The sequence below is a fragment of the Chelonoidis abingdonii genome, chromosome 9 (assembly GCF_003597395.2).
Source record: "Chelonoidis abingdonii isolate Lonesome George chromosome 9, CheloAbing_2.0, whole genome shotgun sequence".
Taxonomy (NCBI): Eukaryota; Metazoa; Chordata; order Testudines; family Testudinidae; genus Chelonoidis; species Chelonoidis abingdonii.
In genome coordinates, this window is record NC_133777.1 from 73046944 (window position 1) to 73064858 (window position 17915).

The window sequence follows — 17915 nt, forward strand, 5'->3', positions numbered from 1 at the left end:
AGGGGAGGCGAGTGGGCTTTCTGGACCTGAGAGAGTCCCTAGGAGCATGTGCAGTGACTGTGGTGCAGAGTGAGTGTGCCGTGGGTGGGGGAGAGGAGGGGTTCCTCCCCTGGAGCTTGCTTCTGCCAGTAAGGAGTGGGGAGAGTCCTCTCTGGCCCTAGCCCTGGGGCAGCCTGTCTGCATCCCAAGTTCCTTATTCCCAGCCCTGCCCCACCCCAGAGCCTGCATCCCCAGCACCCCAACCCTGAGCACCCTGCTGCAGTGTGAACCTCTCATCCCCAGCCCCATTCCAGAGCCCCTTGAGGGGAAAAACATGCAACTTAAATTTGGTGGTCAGTTTGGAGTATCATTGTGTTTAGCACAATACTTGATTATTTTACACCCTTTAAAGTATACAGGTGTTACAAAGTGGGAATGTTCTTAATGTTTTCTCTGACTACTGTGTGGGTGCCTCAGTTTCCCTATGCATTTCTCAAGGATCTAGATGGTGGGATAAGGGTGTGTGATTGTTGTAGAGCCCCTAGAGTGCCAGTGTGATGCCGTCTGCACAGAGAATGGCTGAAACCCTGTCTCCGGGCAACTGATGGCCTGGGCCGCTCTCCTGCAAGGTGCCAACTGAAGGTGTTGGAGAACAAAGAGATCAGGTGGCCTCCTAATGCCTGGAAAAGAGACAAAGGCCAGAGGAGAGAGTGTCAGTGCCTGTTTGGACTTCCGGGAAGTGCATGGTGTGGAAGAGGATGCTGGGATGCTTTGGAACTACTCCATACAAAGCCAGTCAGGACTCTGGGGGAGCCTCCTCTCTCTGAGCATACTGTCTCCAGAGCAAGACGCTTACACCTTCCTGGGTCTGACCTCAGAGCATTCAGCATGCCCTTCCACACTGTGCGCTTTCCGCAGCGAGTGTGCCCAGGCAGGTCCTGGGGCAACCAGAGGTCCCTGCACCCCAACTCAGCTCTCAGCCAGCCAGTAAAACAGAAGGTTTATTAGACGACAGGATCACAGTCTAAAACAAAGCTTGTAGGTACAGAAAACAGGACCCTCAGTCAGGTCCATCTTGGAGGTGGGAGCCTAGACCCAAGTTCTGGGCCTCTCCCCATTTCCCAGCCAGCTCCAAACTGACACTCCCTCCTCTAGCCTTTGTGTCTCTTCTGGATCTCTTCTGATCTCTTTGTCCCCAGCACCTTCAGTTGGCACCTTGCAGGGGAAACTGAGGCACCCACACAGTATTCAGAGAAAACATTAAGAACATTCCCACTTTTTCACAACAAGTGCAACAAAAATACCGTACGTATATTGAAGCAGGCAAGTGCTGCTTCTGACTTTACACTTTTAATTGACCCTTGTAATCTTGTGGTGCCGATGCATTGTAGCTTCATTTTATATTGGCTTACAGGGCGACAGCGGGGGGGGTGGGGGGGGCACCACCATTTTGGGCACCACCAAAAATAATACAAACCTGCGCTATGCTCACCTGTGAGTGTGACTCTTTCCCCTGGCGTGAGGGCTGTCAGGGCTGTGTTGGGTGAGGTGCCAGGGGAGGTGAGGCTGGCTGCCTACCTGCTGAGGAATGACAGTGAAAGTAACTCACTTCCTCGCAGGCAGCCAGGATTGGAATGGTCACACACGGCTGGGCTGGGGATAGCCAGATAGCATGTGCGAAAAAATCAGGACAGGGGTTGGGGTAGGGTGAGCAGATGTCCCACTTTTATAGGGACAGTCCCAATTTTTGGTCTTTTTCTTATATAGGCTCTATTGCCCCCCACCTCCCGTCCTGATTTTTCACACTTGCTGTCTGGTCACCCTAGGTGGGGGTAATTGGTGCCTATATAAGACAAAGCCCCAAATATCGATCGAGACTGGCCCTATAAAATCAGGACATCTGGATCTGGTCACCCTAGCTGGGGAGCGCATCTCTCCCCCGGACTGGCAGTGATCCATCTCATCCGGGGGAGCTGCACAGGGCAGGATGAGCTGCTGTGGCTCCATGGGTGCCCGTCCCTGAGATCAGATGCTGTGCTAACTTCACCATGGTCCGTTGAGCTGGCGGTGGTGCCCATTGGCATGTGATCGGACCTGAGGGTTTGCTGCTGCTGTTGCCACTCTGCACCCCAAGATGTGCAGTTTTCCACCTATCTCCTCTTCTACTGCAGCTGTTGAACCAGCAGGCTGGGGGGTGAGCCAAGCATGAAAGCAGTACTGTGTTGCCATTTTGATTGTCATTGAGCAAATTTGTTTGCCAAAAATGCTTGCTAAGAATCCTGAATTCAATTTCAATATTTTTTTTTAAAAAAAAATCAATATCTTAGCCAAAAACAGAAAATTAAGTTGTTGACAATTATTTGTGACAAGTTTGGTATGGGGAAGGGAGTGGACCAGTTTTCATCAGAGAAACAAAAAATGTTGACTGACTTTCCTATAGCCCTTACTGCTAAATAGAGCCCTCCAACAACTGTAATATGTTCATCTCCTTACTAGTGTATAGAGCAGGGGTCGGCAACCTACAGCACATGTGCCAAAGGTGGCACGTGAGCTGATTTTTGATGACACGCAGTGGTGGGCTGAATGGCTCAGCCCACCGCTGCTCTGGGATTCCGGCTGCTGCCCATTGCCACTCGGGGTCCCAGCTGCCAGCCCCACTCAGCACCCGCTGCTGGCCTGGAGACCCCAAGGAACCCAGGCTGGCAGCAGGCTGAGCAGGCTGGCGGCTGAGACCCCAGCTGAGCCACTCAACCCGCTGTCGGCCTGGGGGTTCCATTCACTCAGCTGGCAACGGGCTGAGAGGGACTAAATTCAACGAAATAGGAAACAAGAGCAACTAATGACAAAGTGCAAGAACCTAGAGCAGTGGTCCCCAACCTTTTTCGTCTGGCGGTGCCCAGACGAAGGACTGTGTGGCGGACAGATTTGAAAGCATCCGCCGAAATGCTGCCGAAATTCGGCGGCAAGCAGTGTCATCCAGAGGCGTTGGCGCCAAAATGCCGCCGAATTTCGGCGACATTTCGGCAGATGCTCGTCCTCCGGCCAGTATGCGCGGTGCACTGAGAAGCCCCTGTGGGCACCATGGCGCCCGCGGGCACCACGTTGTGGACCCCTGACCTAGAGAGCCTCCTGAAGCATGGTGATCATTTTGATTTAAATGGACTTGAACTGTACGAAGAAGATGAGTTGTTGCCACATGCAAAATCAATGATGGACATGTACAGTTTATTCATACCAGCAAACTTGCCACTCATATTCTACTGACAATTCCTGTAACAGTAGCATCAGGAGAACGGAGTTTCTCAAAACTAAAGCTCATTAAAAAACTATCTCCGCTCTACAATGAGTCAGGAACACTTGACTGGTCTTGCTATTCTTACAATTGAACAAGACATCACTTTGTCTTTGTCATACGATGACATTATTACTGATTTTGCCAGCCAAAAAAGCCAGAAAGATTGCTTTTAATTAAAAACTAATCCTTGTTTCAATACCTCTTCATATAAATTTCTAACAAAATGTTGACAAATTAAAAAAATTATATTTGCATCATTCTGTCAAATCAGAATTTTTTCTATAGTGCTACTTTTTAGTGCTGTCCATCAGCATTACAGTGTGCTTCATTAAGTTAAACTGGTTTTAGTAACATGCCTGTGGCAAGTTTTCCAATACTGTAAGCTTATGTTTGTGTTGCTAAGAGCAAGACAGGCACAGGGGCACCAGTTTAATAATCTCGCCTAGGGCACCATAAATCCTAAGGACAGCCCTGGGTGTGGGGTGTATGAGGGGGATCAAGAAAGGGGGCTGGGGTGCAGGAGGAGTGTGGACTGTGGAAGTGGGCTCAGGGCAGGAGTGCAGGAGAGGTGCGGACTGTGGGAGGGGGCTCAGGGCAGGGGGTTGGGATGCAGGAGGGGTGTGGAGTGCAGGAGGGAGCTCAGGGCAGGGGGTTGGGGTGCAGGAGAGGTTCAGGATGCAGGAGGAGGCTCAGGGCAGGAGGCTGGGGTGCAGCAGGGGTGCGGGGTGTGGCAGGGGGCTCACAGCAAGGGATTGGGGTGCGGAGTGCATGAAGGGGCTCAGGGCAGGGGGTTGGGATGCAGGAGGGGTGCGAGGTGCAGGCAGGGGGCTTGGGGCAGGAGTTGAGGGCGGGGTGTAGGAGGGGTTTGGGCTCCAGCCTGGCGCTGCTTACCTCAAGCGGCTCTAGGGTGGCAGCAGCACGCACCGGAGCCAGGGCAGGCTCCCTGCATGCCTGCCCTGTCCCCGGCCCCGCGCCACTCCTGGAAGCACTGTGGCCCCTGCGGGAGGGAGGATGGAGGGCTCTGCGTACATTGCCCTTGCCATGACTCCAGGTACCTCTCCTGGAGCTCCCATTGGCCGCGGTTCCCCATTCCCGGCCAATGGGAGCTGCAAGGGGTGGTGCCTGGAGGCAAGGCAAACGCACAGAACCCTTTGGCCCCCGTCCCAGGGGCTGCAGGGACATGGTGCCAGTGGCACTGCAGGCCGGATCCAAAGCCCTGAGGGGCTGGATCCGACCTGGGGGCCATAGTTTGCCCACCCCTGCAGTAGAGGTTTATGCGTTGAGCTCCAGAGGTCCCCAGTTCGATCCTGCCTGCCAATGACAGGGGTCTGTCGGTGTTTCACTTGCTTTTAGAGATAATTTAATATATTCTGTTTTTATAATACACCCAAGTATTCATTTAAATGCCCTAACACAGGAAGAATGTTTATTATGCACCAATACAAAAATAAATAAAACTACTTGCATAAATGAATGCTCTCTACACTATAGAAAGCCAAAGCAGCAGCATTTGAGAGAAGATTGCTTGATGATCACAGAAACTGGCTGATCCAGACATACTCAAAACACAGGGCCACCCACTTAAACTTCCTTGCCAGAGCCCCTCTTCATCCTCATCAAAACCCAGCCCAAAGTTTACACTTTGAAGTGACTGAATATTGAAGCACTGGGAAGACACGTAAGGCTGGTCACACAAAATCAGTCTCAACTCTACCTTCTATTAGCCTCTGTCGCAATCTAGAGATTTTATCATGGACATAGAACCATTATAAATCACTAACACTAATTCCCCCCAGTCTTTCTGCTTCTTTAAGAGTGATTCTAGCAACAAGATGACAGACTGATTGCTACAAAAAATTTAAAGCCCTTCTTTCCCTCCGCACCCACACTGATCATAGCTTGTTGATTCTGAGCTGCTAAAGGCTTGTATCTTGATTTGCTAGTGTGGGAGCAGAGATAATATGGCACCATTTAGCAGAAGGAAATCTGCAGCATTCTCCATGGCCAGAGCTTCAGTATACAGACTTTCGGGAAAAGATCAGCGGGAAGCCAGGTATTTTTACATGCACTGGATTGAGCTTGGTTAAGACAATGAATGGATCAAGGAAGCACCTCCACAACAATTAAAAACGGTATCCCTGAGGGTTTGGTTTGTTTGTTTATTGTTTTCTGCTGTACGTACAGGACCGGAGAGTGGATATGGCAGAGTAGCAGCCAGCTCAGTACCAAAGAGGACTCAATTAGGCCGACTCCCAGTGTGGATGTGCAAACATTGGATTGTTAGATTTTTCTTCCAGGGAACATGTGTGCAGTGGTTTCCAGAATCTCAGAGCCAACATATTGCAGACATTTAATTTAAAATCCAAAGCAACTTAATACAGAAACCTCTGCACAGAGTAAAAGAAAGAGGAGACATAAGAATCTGCTAGACAAAAGCGGCTGTTAAGTTACATTCTGCATCATGTGGGAACAATTAGTGACCACCAGCTCTTATTTCCTTCAGCTAAACACAGAGATCTTTCCTTTTAAAGATCCACAATGGCGTCCCCCTCCCTTTTCCTGTTCTCATCAATGTGTCTCAGTGGAGTTCTCCAACATCCTTTACTGTACTCAGTAAAGTTCCACTTCACTGGCTGTTACTTCTTCTCAGATAACTTTTTAAACACTGTCACTTTCCTCTTCTACTGCAGCTTGTGTCCTTTCAAAGAGTCACAAGACCTTCCCAGAGGGCTTGCACTTAAGCAGTAGATGATTAGGTCCATCTTCATCTCTCATTCCCATCTACCCATCTCGCTGGGGAGTGAGTCAGTGTAAGACCTGAACGTGGGCCCTAGTGTTTCCTTTCCAAGAGAAGAGGAATGTTAAGTGTTGTTAAGATCAGCAGCTGTCATAACAAATGCCATCAAACACTAGATTGCTGGCAAGACTCATGCATGTTAACGGTGCTAGGCTGAACTGCAACAGAGCTCTGCAGGTTACACCTCACTGGCCATATAGTGAGACAGCAGTGAGTGTTCCTGCTTTAACCATACCTTAAATTCCCCAAAGGAGCGACTTATGAGTAATAATGACTAGGATATAATAGTTGAGGTCACTATAAGATGTTTTAATGGACAAAGGTCTTATTTCCATTCTATTCTCAAAGTGTTCCCTTCCACTGCACACATTATCTTGACATCAGGAAGAGGGAACCAGATAATTTTAGCTTTAATTTCCTTGAAAATCTCTAGTGGTTTGGTTTCCTTCTTTATTATTTTAACATAGTCTTAAATCTGCAATTAAAGTTTCCAGGTTTCTCTATTTTATTTTTTTAAATATCCCATCCTTTGAGTTCTACCTTACAACTCAGAGCAGGATACGACTACGCAAAGGGACTATGGCTCTACTGTTAATCTATTCATTTACATTCAGCTGATATTTTATTAAGTACTTAGGATACCTGAGTGTTAATCAGTACTAGGAAAAAGATTTGAAATGTCTAATGGAGAACAAATGTAGTTGAACAAAAGTTACTTGAGAATTTTTCTAATTTTAAATAAGATACTATTTTACTTCAAATGTTTTTCCCATTTGATTAATATTCAGAAATTGTGCAATGAGTTTTAAATTAAACAAATGCAAACCTTAGCCCTGCCCTCACATTCATGGAAATATCCTGGGTTCCTTATTATTTCATCTGTGGAATTTACACAAATCACTGGAATTCATTTTTAAGTGAATTAAAATTATGATGGAAAGTCACAGACACTACTTGTATATTCCTGGACCAGAAACTGAGGGAAAGGCCCAATTATGGATACTCCTTCCCTGGGGGGGAAAAAAAAAAAAAGATAAAATATTATGTTTTCAAGACCCTCCATAGCCAGTAACAAAGTTACCATCTAACAGGACATGCATGAAGGGGAATTCAATAATGGAATTTTCAGTATGGTTCCATAGACACGCAATAGGTGTTGCACTGGGGAGTTTCTCAAATCAAGGCAATAGAGGAATGTAAAAGCCATTCCACAAGTTATCCAGAAAGGACTATGGACCAAATCCTGCAATGATTTGCACACGTGCAGGCCAATGGGGGCTGTGGGAAGCGGCGGCCAGTTCGTCCCTCGGCCTGTGCCGCTTCCAGCAGCACCCACTGGACTGGAGCGGCAAACCGCGGCCAGTGGGAGCCGCGATTGGCCGGACCTGCGGACAGGGCAGGTAAACAAACCGGTACGGCCCGCCAGGGACTTTCCCTACACAAGTGGGAGCCCCAGTTTGAGAACTACTGCTATAAACGAAATGTACAGAGGGAGATAAAATGCTACATATACAAGTTAACACTGAGAGAAACCTTGGGCTTAAGTATGAGCTGTACCAAGATGGGAAAGATAGCTCTAAGACACTTTTAGACCCCTCCTTCAATTCTTGCTGGTCTGGAACCAGAACAGTCTAATAAGGACAACTGCACTAACCATCTATTGCACGGAATGTCGTCTGCCCCAACCCCTTGCACTCGAATACATGGAGCAGAGCAATCTGTCTGAACCAGAGGTTTAAAATCTGGTCCAGTCATTTTCAAAATATCGAGTGCTTGTTTTCACATCTTCACACTGGGCTGCTGCTAATTTCTGCATGTATGGTCTGATTCAACCTCTACTAAAATCAATGGGTGACTCAATAGGAGATCTGGCCCTCAGTAACCCTGACTGAGAAGAAATAAGCAGGGGAAAAAATCCTAAACTATTTGACTCATACATCTTATAAACTCGGCAGGCGGAATTTAAGTTTTCTGACCTGTAGCTACCAGTTTCATAAGCATGAAGTTACAAAGATGCTGTGAAATGTACAGTGAGCTCTTTAAAGCAATTTTTTACTTTGACTGCTCAGTCCTGAATTGGTTGTTTTAAAACTTAGCAAAGCAAATGCTAGTCATCAAAGCCTATTTACATACAAATACCTAGACAGACAGACATGTAAGGTGCCAATCACTGTGGTATCTGGGTGCTATGCCCAGGTTGTATTTACATCAATACATTTGTAAGATACTCATACACAATGATGATGGGTACAGCATAAGAACCCAGAGAGGATAGTTACCAATACTTTGAGGCTCCCTGATTCTTGGCTGGCAGGACCGGTTCCTGGAGTAACTCAGAGATGGGCCAGAGCATTCCTAAGTTACACCTTGCTGCCTAGAACCATAATAAGCCATTCAGGCAGGTGGAGATATAAGTATTGTAGAGGCACTCTAACCACTCCCCTTCTCCTACATCTCCCAGACAGGTGTGGCATAGAGGGTGGATGGAAGGGAAAGGAGCGTTGGCACAGAATTACTATGTCAGCTCTGTGCCATCCACGACTTCCTATATACTGTCAGAATCCCCTTGTAGCCAGTTAAACCAGCTTTATAATACCTGTGCTGCTGCAGTGAGAGAACAGGACCATATAGCAGGGCTTTCATGTTCCTCTACTCTACTGGCTCCAAATTTCAAACGCTAGGAATTTTTGAGTTACCCCCAGAAAAAGGAGGTCAGATTATTTTTTAAAACAGATGGGGGAAATTATTTGTATCCCCTCAACCCCAAAATGGCTGATGGATATTGATTCAAACTTAAAAAAAAAGCAAAAAAGCTTCAGGCAGTCTAAACATGAAAAAATTCAGCTCCAAAGTTGAATCCTTAAGAAAGTTATGAGCATGTAAAAATAATCAGTTATTACTGAAATTATTTTGCAACTTTACCTACAAGTGGTTGCAACCAATGCAAATACGTCATTTGTATTCTGCAGCTAAAACAGCATTAGTTCTCCTGTGTTCAGAGCTTATCCCAGTGATATTCCCCTACTAGCTGTTTTTACTTCTGATGTCACTGAGATCATCTGCCTAAAAAAATAGAGGGTTAAGGGCACATCAATGCATTACTGACAGCCCTTGATTCACGAGTCCTCTGAGAATCAAAACAATGTACCAACATAAAAGCTACTCACTCTCTTATTATCTGCGTCACCATGATTTTAAGGCAGACTTATTACTGAAGGGTATTTTTGTTTGTTTTCTTGCTTTATTTTATCTATTGATATCTGACCTTTGGACACTTGAGGCTAAGGAAACAGTGTCCAACTCAAACCAAAATAATTACTTGGGAGGGTCCTCCTTCCTTCTATAAACAGTTTAATTAAAAAAGCCCTCCTTGCCTAAAGGTCTGATCCAGATCTCATCAAAGTCAACAGCAGATTTGCCATTGACTTTGCCTGGTATTGCATGGGGCTCCTACATCTCTAAAACTAGCCCAGGTTGTGTTATAGACGACAGATTAAAACATGAAACACTAAAAAACAAGGTAAACTGTAATTCCCAGTTGTTTGTGTCTCTATGTTGCCTGAATTAGCACAGCACCCACACACACACTGAATTATTTTCAGGAACAATCAGTATCATCCAGTGTTGGAAGCTGATTGGAAAAACATGAGGGTGATTTCACAAGAGACATATTTTGTTATAAATTCTAAGTTTTACTTAACAAAAATTAAGTTAGGGAACTGATGACGTCAGAAATACTAATTCACTATAATCATAGCAAACAACAGTTCAGTCTAGGCAGACAAACACAGCTTCCAAAAAGACCGTGCTTTTTATGTAAACAGTTGAATCTGTCACGGGGTAACAATGCTTCCTGTCTATTATAGGGGACCATTCAACACCACAGCTAAAGCACTGTTTGTATAACGTGTCTGCACATTTATTTTGTGAATGACTCAGAGGGGTGTCTAGAGATTGCATTGCAGGGGCTTCCAGTTTCTTGTAATCAGCATAACTAAAGATAGTATTAGAAAACAATTCACCAAATCTAATATGGAAAGAAAACCAGCAAAGGCTTTTTGGGGGTGGGGGAAGAACACATTAAGCAGGAGCCAGGAATAATAATCCATCTATAGGTGAATGCGAGTTGGCAAATGCCAGGCTGATCTTAGTGCAGGTGGGATGGGTCAGAGAATCGTTTGGGAAGACATATAATGGAAAAAAATAACTACACTGCTTATAATTCTGGATTGAAAAAAAAAGTGTAGTTTTTCCATCTTCACCTCTGACATACAGAATGGAAAAAAGACTCTAGGAGCTATAAAGTGTGACTAACAAAAACTAGCCACGCAACCATGCAGCAGGAGACACCTACCCATCCAGCACCTCATCACCTCCAGTTTCAAAAAGGAGATTCTCTTCCATGAGTTAAGATATCATAGTCAGGCAGTGTTATGAAGTTACTTGGGCTGCCTTCCCATTTCCATCTGCTGTGCCAGGAAACTGTTCAAGCTCCAAGCAGAGCTATTACAGTGACAGAACATTCCCAGACTGCCACCATACCGTTTGATGGAGTACTTACTAATTTTAGATTGGAGAAGAGAGCCCTGGACAATTAGCCAAGAGGCATTTGAGGCTTTCTTCCACCCATTTTAAGACAAAACAAACATTTAAACAAACAAATAAAAACAACCCCTCTCCCTCTCCGCCAAAACAGAAAAGCTTTATACAGAACCAACAGCCAGAGCCATGCAGCACTGACAAAAACACCTACCATGCCTTTTTGGGTTGAGCCCACAGTCTTCCAGGTGAAGTGCAGAGGACCAGCGGGTAAAAAACATCTTTAGTTCAAAAGCACCTTGATACAGGAAGGCTCAACACATCTCTTTGGGAAGTTTGCACAATCTTTTCAGTACCACTAACGATTTTGATAGAGGAGAAAAAAGAGCCAGCCAGAGCACTTGAAAAAGACATATTTAACAGTATGTCTCTATCACAACTCAAAGTATCAGTCACAGCAAGAGCGAACTCACTTGAAGTTATATAATTCTCATAATTACTCAAGATCTAAAAGCTGAACAGTCACCTGCTGATAGCTGCCTCCCACCTGCTCCCCCTTTCAAAGGAGGCACAAGAAATCTGGCTTTCTGGGGTGCATTTACAGCAGGGAGTAGATTAATGAATCCAAGATGAGTAAGCAGTACTAATGAATAGGAAGTGTAAACAAACAATACTGTACCTTTAACAACACAACATCTACAGTCCTGTCCACCTTGGAAATGTCACACAGGCTGTACCGCCTCTTGTGTCGTTCGTACATTTTGTCCAAAAAAAGGAAAACAGAGGTAAAACGCAAGGAGCAGAGCCCACCATTAACTCCGTAAAGCGTACAGTCCAAATCTCTCACATATGTGCTCAGAGAAGTCCCTGCATCTCAGCGTTATTGGAATCACATCAGTCTCTCTAATTCTCTTAACAGGAAAAAGAAAATCCCAGAGCTGTGACTGTTTGATAAAAGTCTTCTTAGAACACAGGGTCACTTATGCAGATGACGTAGAAATTTATAGCAAACAAGACAGATATGTTTAGAGAGATTATTCTAAATATGAAAATTAAAAACAATATTAAGTGGTAAGGATGGCACCAGTACTCCTGCTACATTTGATAAAAAAAAGTTTTCTGGCCAATGTTAATGGCAGACAAGTACCAAAATTAAATTTTGGAAAGACAGCGAGAACAAAAGCCAGATGCATGCAACTGGAACTGCGTAACACACCAAGAGAAAGAAAAAAAAATACCTAGGCTAGACTCAAACACAACGTGTCTAATTCAAAGAAGAAAAGAGTCTGGCCCTCAAATCCAAAGAAAATACTGTTACTGATAGACTTTTTTCCCCACTGTTTAAAGATGGAAAAGAAAAACAACAAAAAAAGACATTCCTTCTTTCAAGTAAGTCCACTGTTAAGCAGGCAAGAGGGATTGGTCTTGAATAAGTTTAAATTTCTAATGACAGCACAGGGCAAAAGGAGAAAAAAAATAAATAAAATGAAGCCACTCCCTCCTGATTTCAGCTGGAGCGTCACTGCTTGCCTTTTTAGTGCTATACCAGCGTTCTTTGAGTCTTCAAAATTTAATTGCAGTTGTGGGAGCATGATTCATCTTTTTTTGTAGAGAGAAAAAGCATGGGGACAACAAGGTTTTCTTTTTCACCCTGTTTCTTTCACCTCGATGCAGCCTCTTGGTGGACTTGGTTAATCGAAAGAGATGAAGAAGAGTAAAAGTGTGCATCTTAAATAAAAGGATCAGGAGAAAAGACAAGCCCTTCTCCCAACCCCTGCCTCAGGTGAATGAAAAGAGACAGTTTCAGGTGTACAGCTTCTCAAAAACAGGAATGGAAGCTTGTGATTTAATGTGTGAAAAAAAGGAAAACAGCCATTTTCAGTGCTTGCTCTGTCTGCAGCGCACAGCAGGAGAAGCAAAAGGCTTCAGCACCTTGTTATAATATTTACAAGATAAAAAAAATACAATTCTCTCTCATTTGTTTTAATCTGAGAAGCAGTGTGTTCAAACAAAGTTTTTAAGTCTCTCTAATGCTGGTCTAGCCAGTGAGTCTCCCTTCCTCTCAATGGCTCATTCACATCAGCTGGGCCCTCATTTCACACTGCCACATGGTTTCCTGTTTTCAAAGTGATTCAGCCCTCTCCGAGCCCCCTTCAGCTTCCACCCCACCCTGACCTCTCATGGGACAAAATGTTTCCATACTTCCCTGGCTTTAGACATTCTCTCACTCACTGCTTAAAAGGGAGGAGGGACAGAGACAGAAGAGAAAAGGAAAAAGGCTTTCTTTAAGTTGCAAAATGCAGATATTTTTACAGAGCAGAAGAACTCACTGCTGTTGCTAAAGAGGAAGATGGGAATTAAGGAAGGTTTTAAGACTGCATCACAAAGGGAAAAATAAGAACTGTATGTAATGGCAATGTCAAATCAACCTTCCATTGCAGATATGGAAAGACGTTCTACATGAGGCCCGTGAAACTGGTCAGTCCCCCAGGACAGGGATTCACTCTATTAATGCACATAGTTGAGGATTTCTGAGGCTGTTGATACAGTCCCAGAGGAAATGACTCAGTGGTCTAAGTCCCATTAGTTGTTCAAGGCTACTTGTAACTGCAAACTCAAATTCTGGCAGGGACTACTCAACCCTGCATCCTTCCAAAATAAATGAAAAGTGAGCTTCACCCATGTCAATTCATGAGGATCTTTCAGAAGCATCTTTAAAAATCAGAGGTCCCATCTGCTCTGAGCCCACATGCGAGAGCTCTTCTCATCCTTCTGCAAGTGCAGGAGTTTTCTGCAGCTCAAGTTCCTCTCTTCCAAATGTTGTCAAGTCTGCTGGGGCATGTCACTGGCTTCTGCCCCAGAGGATCTGCCTTTCACTGGTAGGCAAACTGATTCGCATAGGCAAAGAGTTTGTAAAACACTGAGGTGAAATATGGCGCAAAAATGTAAATTATTATTTTCAGCTGCTTTGCAAATGCCACCCCAATCTGGCTATCCTGAAGCCATCAGATCAACCACCACAACTAGTACACTCACCATGCAAGCTCAGAAGACTGGCAGTCTCATTCAACACATCAGAGTGGCTCGGTACCAGCTACCACCAGGAAGATGAAAGTGTCTGATATCCTTCGAAATCTCCAACCCCCACCTCTCGTTTCAGCTTTCCACAGTCTCCCTCACAACCTATAACATCACCTCCACAACTCACCCAACTGGACTAAGGAGGTTCCCATACCTGAATCTTTCAGATAGCACCATCCACTGGCTCATGAGATCAGGCCCGGAATCTTCTCTCTCTGTTAGTGAATGCAGCTTCTGCTTTCAGTATTAGGACATACCCCAAATATGACGGTACAGTAAAAAGGGACTTTCAGGAGTCACCAGTTTCATCCAATGATGGATTCCCAGCAGTCATGCAGTCATAGAGATAAGAAATCACAAATGTCTGTGACAGCTCTTCAGGCTCTGCCATATAAGGCAGGGATTTCCTCAAACTCAGATGCCCCCCAGACAGTTGCTTGTAAACAAAATCCTGAAGTTAATTCAGACTAGGAAAGCTGTGATGAGCAGTGTGAAGGGCTGATGCTCTAATCCAACGGAGTGTTGCAAACAGCATCTACAACTCATACATTTGGCATTTTCTTCAATTGTTTTCAAGTGAACTTAGTGATTTTTTTTAAACGTAATCTTCTTGTGACAGGTTCTTGAGACACTGAGACACACAAGTCTTCTCTTCCTCTACAGAGCATGGCTGACCCATGCAGCAGCTGTACAAGCTCCTTCAGACTGCCTCAGATAACGTATCTCACCTTTGAGCTGCTGGGCATAAGAATGGCCGTACTGGGTCAGATCAAAAGTCCATCCGGCCCAGTATCCTGTCTTCTGATGCCAGGTGCCCCAGAAGGAATGAACAGAACAGGTAATCAAGTGATCCATCTCCTATCGCCCACTACCAGCCTCTGGCAAACAGAGGCTGGGGACACCATCCCTGCCCATCCTGGCTAATAGCCACTGATGGACCTATCCTCCGTGAATTTATCTAGTCCTTTTTTGAACCCTGTTATAGTCTTTTTATGATGAGAAAGAAGTTCAGTGATTATGGCTCACTCAGTCCTTGGCCTCCAAATGAGACAGATGAACAGGCCAATCCATGTTAATTATGGCGATGGGTTCTGGGCAGAAACATGTGATAAGACGAACCTCTAAAGGGGACAACTCCATTTGCAGCATAGGCTAGAAGCAGCCACTTCACCCTTTCTAAAGGCTAGAAAGTGACAATGACCTCTAGCCGGGGACAAAAACTAGAGGATACCTAGGCAGGTACTTTCTGCACCAGGAGGAAGAAGAGCAAGGAAAGGATCAATATCTATCTATTCATCTTGTTAGCTCTGTGAAGTGAGGTGACTACCAGAACTCCATTCAGGATTAACATGCTTTGATCTCACAGGCTCCGGAACTCAGTGGCATGGTCACCAACGAATCCCTTAGAACTCCCCTCTCACATGTACAGTGAAGTGACCAACTCTTTTACAGATTTTTTTTTTTTTTTTAAATTGAAGCTCCCTAAGTTGCTCCTGGCAGTGGCTACAAATGCTCCTGTCCCCTCTCCAGGTTTTTTCCTCCCAGGTATTGTGGTCGACAAACTTCACGTTGTAAAACACACACAAAACTATCTGCCATGCGCACTCTCACGTGAGAGATGGACAGTCTTTTTCCATTTTAGGTGAGGCTTTTGCTGCATAGCCACAGGCTGGAAATCTCATTTCCCAGACATCCCAGTCTCCTTACATACACATACAGAAGGAAGATGCAGGAAACAGGCTTCTGCTGAGTCAAAGAAAAGCAGTGATATCCTGGTATCTTTTGTTTCTTTATTTTTAACACATGCAGGCAGTCCCTGGACACATGCAGTCACATGCATACACCCAGGCAACATGCACTGTATACATACTGAGGAATACAACCACAAATTCACAGCACTATCAGTAGAAAAGACAGAGAGAAAACAAATGAGCTAATAATTCTCTCTTTTTCTGCTCTCCTTTCATGAGAGTTACTCAAAATGGAGAACAGAAACAATCAGCAGCTACATCCATTGGCTATAGATTCGACAGTTCTGGGCACTTTATTAAAAACATCTGGAAATGATGAAGAGTTTGAAACTAACCAATCATTTCATATCCAAACCAAAACCAGTGCTGCAGATTTCAAGTGAAGAAAAAGTCTTGTTCAACTGCATCATATGATCTCTAACTCCTCCAGATAAAACCCCTCCTCCCGCCCCACCCTACCAGCTAACAGACCGCTTAATGACAAGGAAATCATGGTTAGCCTAAAACAGACGCATTATTGTTATCTGTTTCAAATTACATGATGCATATAGTTATGAAACGCTGAAAATGATGCAATCTACAGAAATACTGCAGAATATTAATATTTTAAACTGTGGCTCTGATATGAATTAAGAGAGGAGAGCGCAAAAAAAAATCCTCTTCCTTTTAATCAAATCAAAACCCACTTCTGATCACTACATACAGGGGCTGTTAAATGCATCAGAAGGAGAACAGGGAAAGAGCAAGGTTTTAAACTGTGCTTTTAAAAAGTTATGACACTTTGCAAAAAGTGTTGTTAAGATTTCTGCCCAAATGAGATACAAAACACTATTTCCTAAAACCAAAGAAGAGGAAGGAAATCTGCATTGGAACATTACATATCTAATAAAGAATTTACATCCAAGTTTGGAAGACGTGCAAATTTAACTTATTTGGAGAATGGCAGGTCAGCAATGGTAAGAGAAAAAATGTTAGAAGACAGAGACTCTAGGGTGTATTTTCAAGAGGACAAGGAAGTTTCTGTACATCAAAGAGTCACATACAACTCAGTACTTAAAAGACAGGCATTTTTAAAAGTATATATATAAAATCTGACATACTATATTTTGCATCCTCACAACATGCTTCTAAAAACAAAACAGAATTTGGATACTGAACCCCTCTGAGAGGACAAATGAAGTCTGGAAAACATTTTGTTTGCAGTTAGGCTTGTTTTTTCCCCGATCTGACAAATGTTGCAGCTGAACATGAAAACAGAACCAGCCTGTGCGCCACCTGGTGGCCACAATTTATTTAATTACTTAAAGTTAACAGATGTCCCTCCTAAAGCAAATGAAAGCTCTTGCAGTTGTGCAAAATACTGAAGCAAGTTTGCAACAAATAGAAAGTTAGCAACTTAGACAATTATTACCCTGGATTCCCCTATTAGACATTGCATAGAAAATAAATTGGACAACTGAAAGGATGGAGGCCTAAAGGAAAATGGTAGAGCACACGTTTAGCTGATTCTAATCTAAGGAAAAAACGATTACCCACCTTTTCGTAACTGTTTGTTCTTCGAGATGTGTTGTTCATGTCCATTCTACATTAGGTGTGCGCACGCTGTGTACACGAGCGTCGGAAACTTTTCCTTTAGCGTTACCCGGCGGGGCCACTGCACCGTGCATATATACCCCCACTGGCCCGACCCCCTCCAGTTCCTTCTTGCTGGCAACTCTGACAGGGGTAGGGGGGCAGGTTGTGGAACAGATGTGAACACCACATCTCGAAGAACAACAGTTACGAAAAGGTAGGTAATCGTTTTTTCTTCTTTGAGTGCTTGTTCATGTCCATTCCACATTAGGTGAATCACAAACTTACCTTCGGAGGAGGGTAGGAATCACAGAGCAATTGACTGTAGGGCCGCCATGCCAACCGCCGCATCCTCTCAGGCCTGCTGGTTGACCACATAGTGCGTCATAACGGTATGCACAGACGAACAGGTGGCTGCTCTGCAGATCTCCTGGACCAGGACCTGTGCCAGGAAAGCCGCTGAAGCTGCTTGTGCCCTGGTCGAGTGGGCCATGACTGCTGGGGCCGGAACACCTGCAAGGTCATAACATGCCCGAATGCAGTCTGTAATCCAGGAGGAGATTTGTTGCACCAACACCGAGAGGCCTCTCATCCTTTCTGCCATGGCCACGAACAGCTGCGTGGATTTACGATAGGGCTTGGTGCACTCCTAGTAGAATGCCAATGCTTGGCAGATATGCAGGTAGTGCAGGCTGTGGTGACTTGGGTCCGCATGGGGTTTGGGAAATAACACCGGCAGACAAATGTCCTGGCCTAGATGGAATTGTGAGACCACCTTTGGGAGGAACTTGGGGTGTGGGCAAAGCTGCACCTTGTCTTGAAATACTGTGTATGGCGGCTCCGAGCTGTGCGCCCTTAGCTCAGATACCCTTCTGGCTGAGGCAATGGCCACCAGGAATGC

At 44.8% G+C, this 17915-nt stretch overlaps 1 protein-coding gene across 7 annotated transcripts in view; it reads right to left on the bottom strand.

The window, feature by feature from the left end:
* The window catches only part of AKAP13 (A-kinase anchoring protein 13), a 344553-nt gene that overhangs the window by 105250 nt on the left and 221388 nt on the right, over window positions 1-17915 (bottom strand). The window lies entirely within an intron of this gene.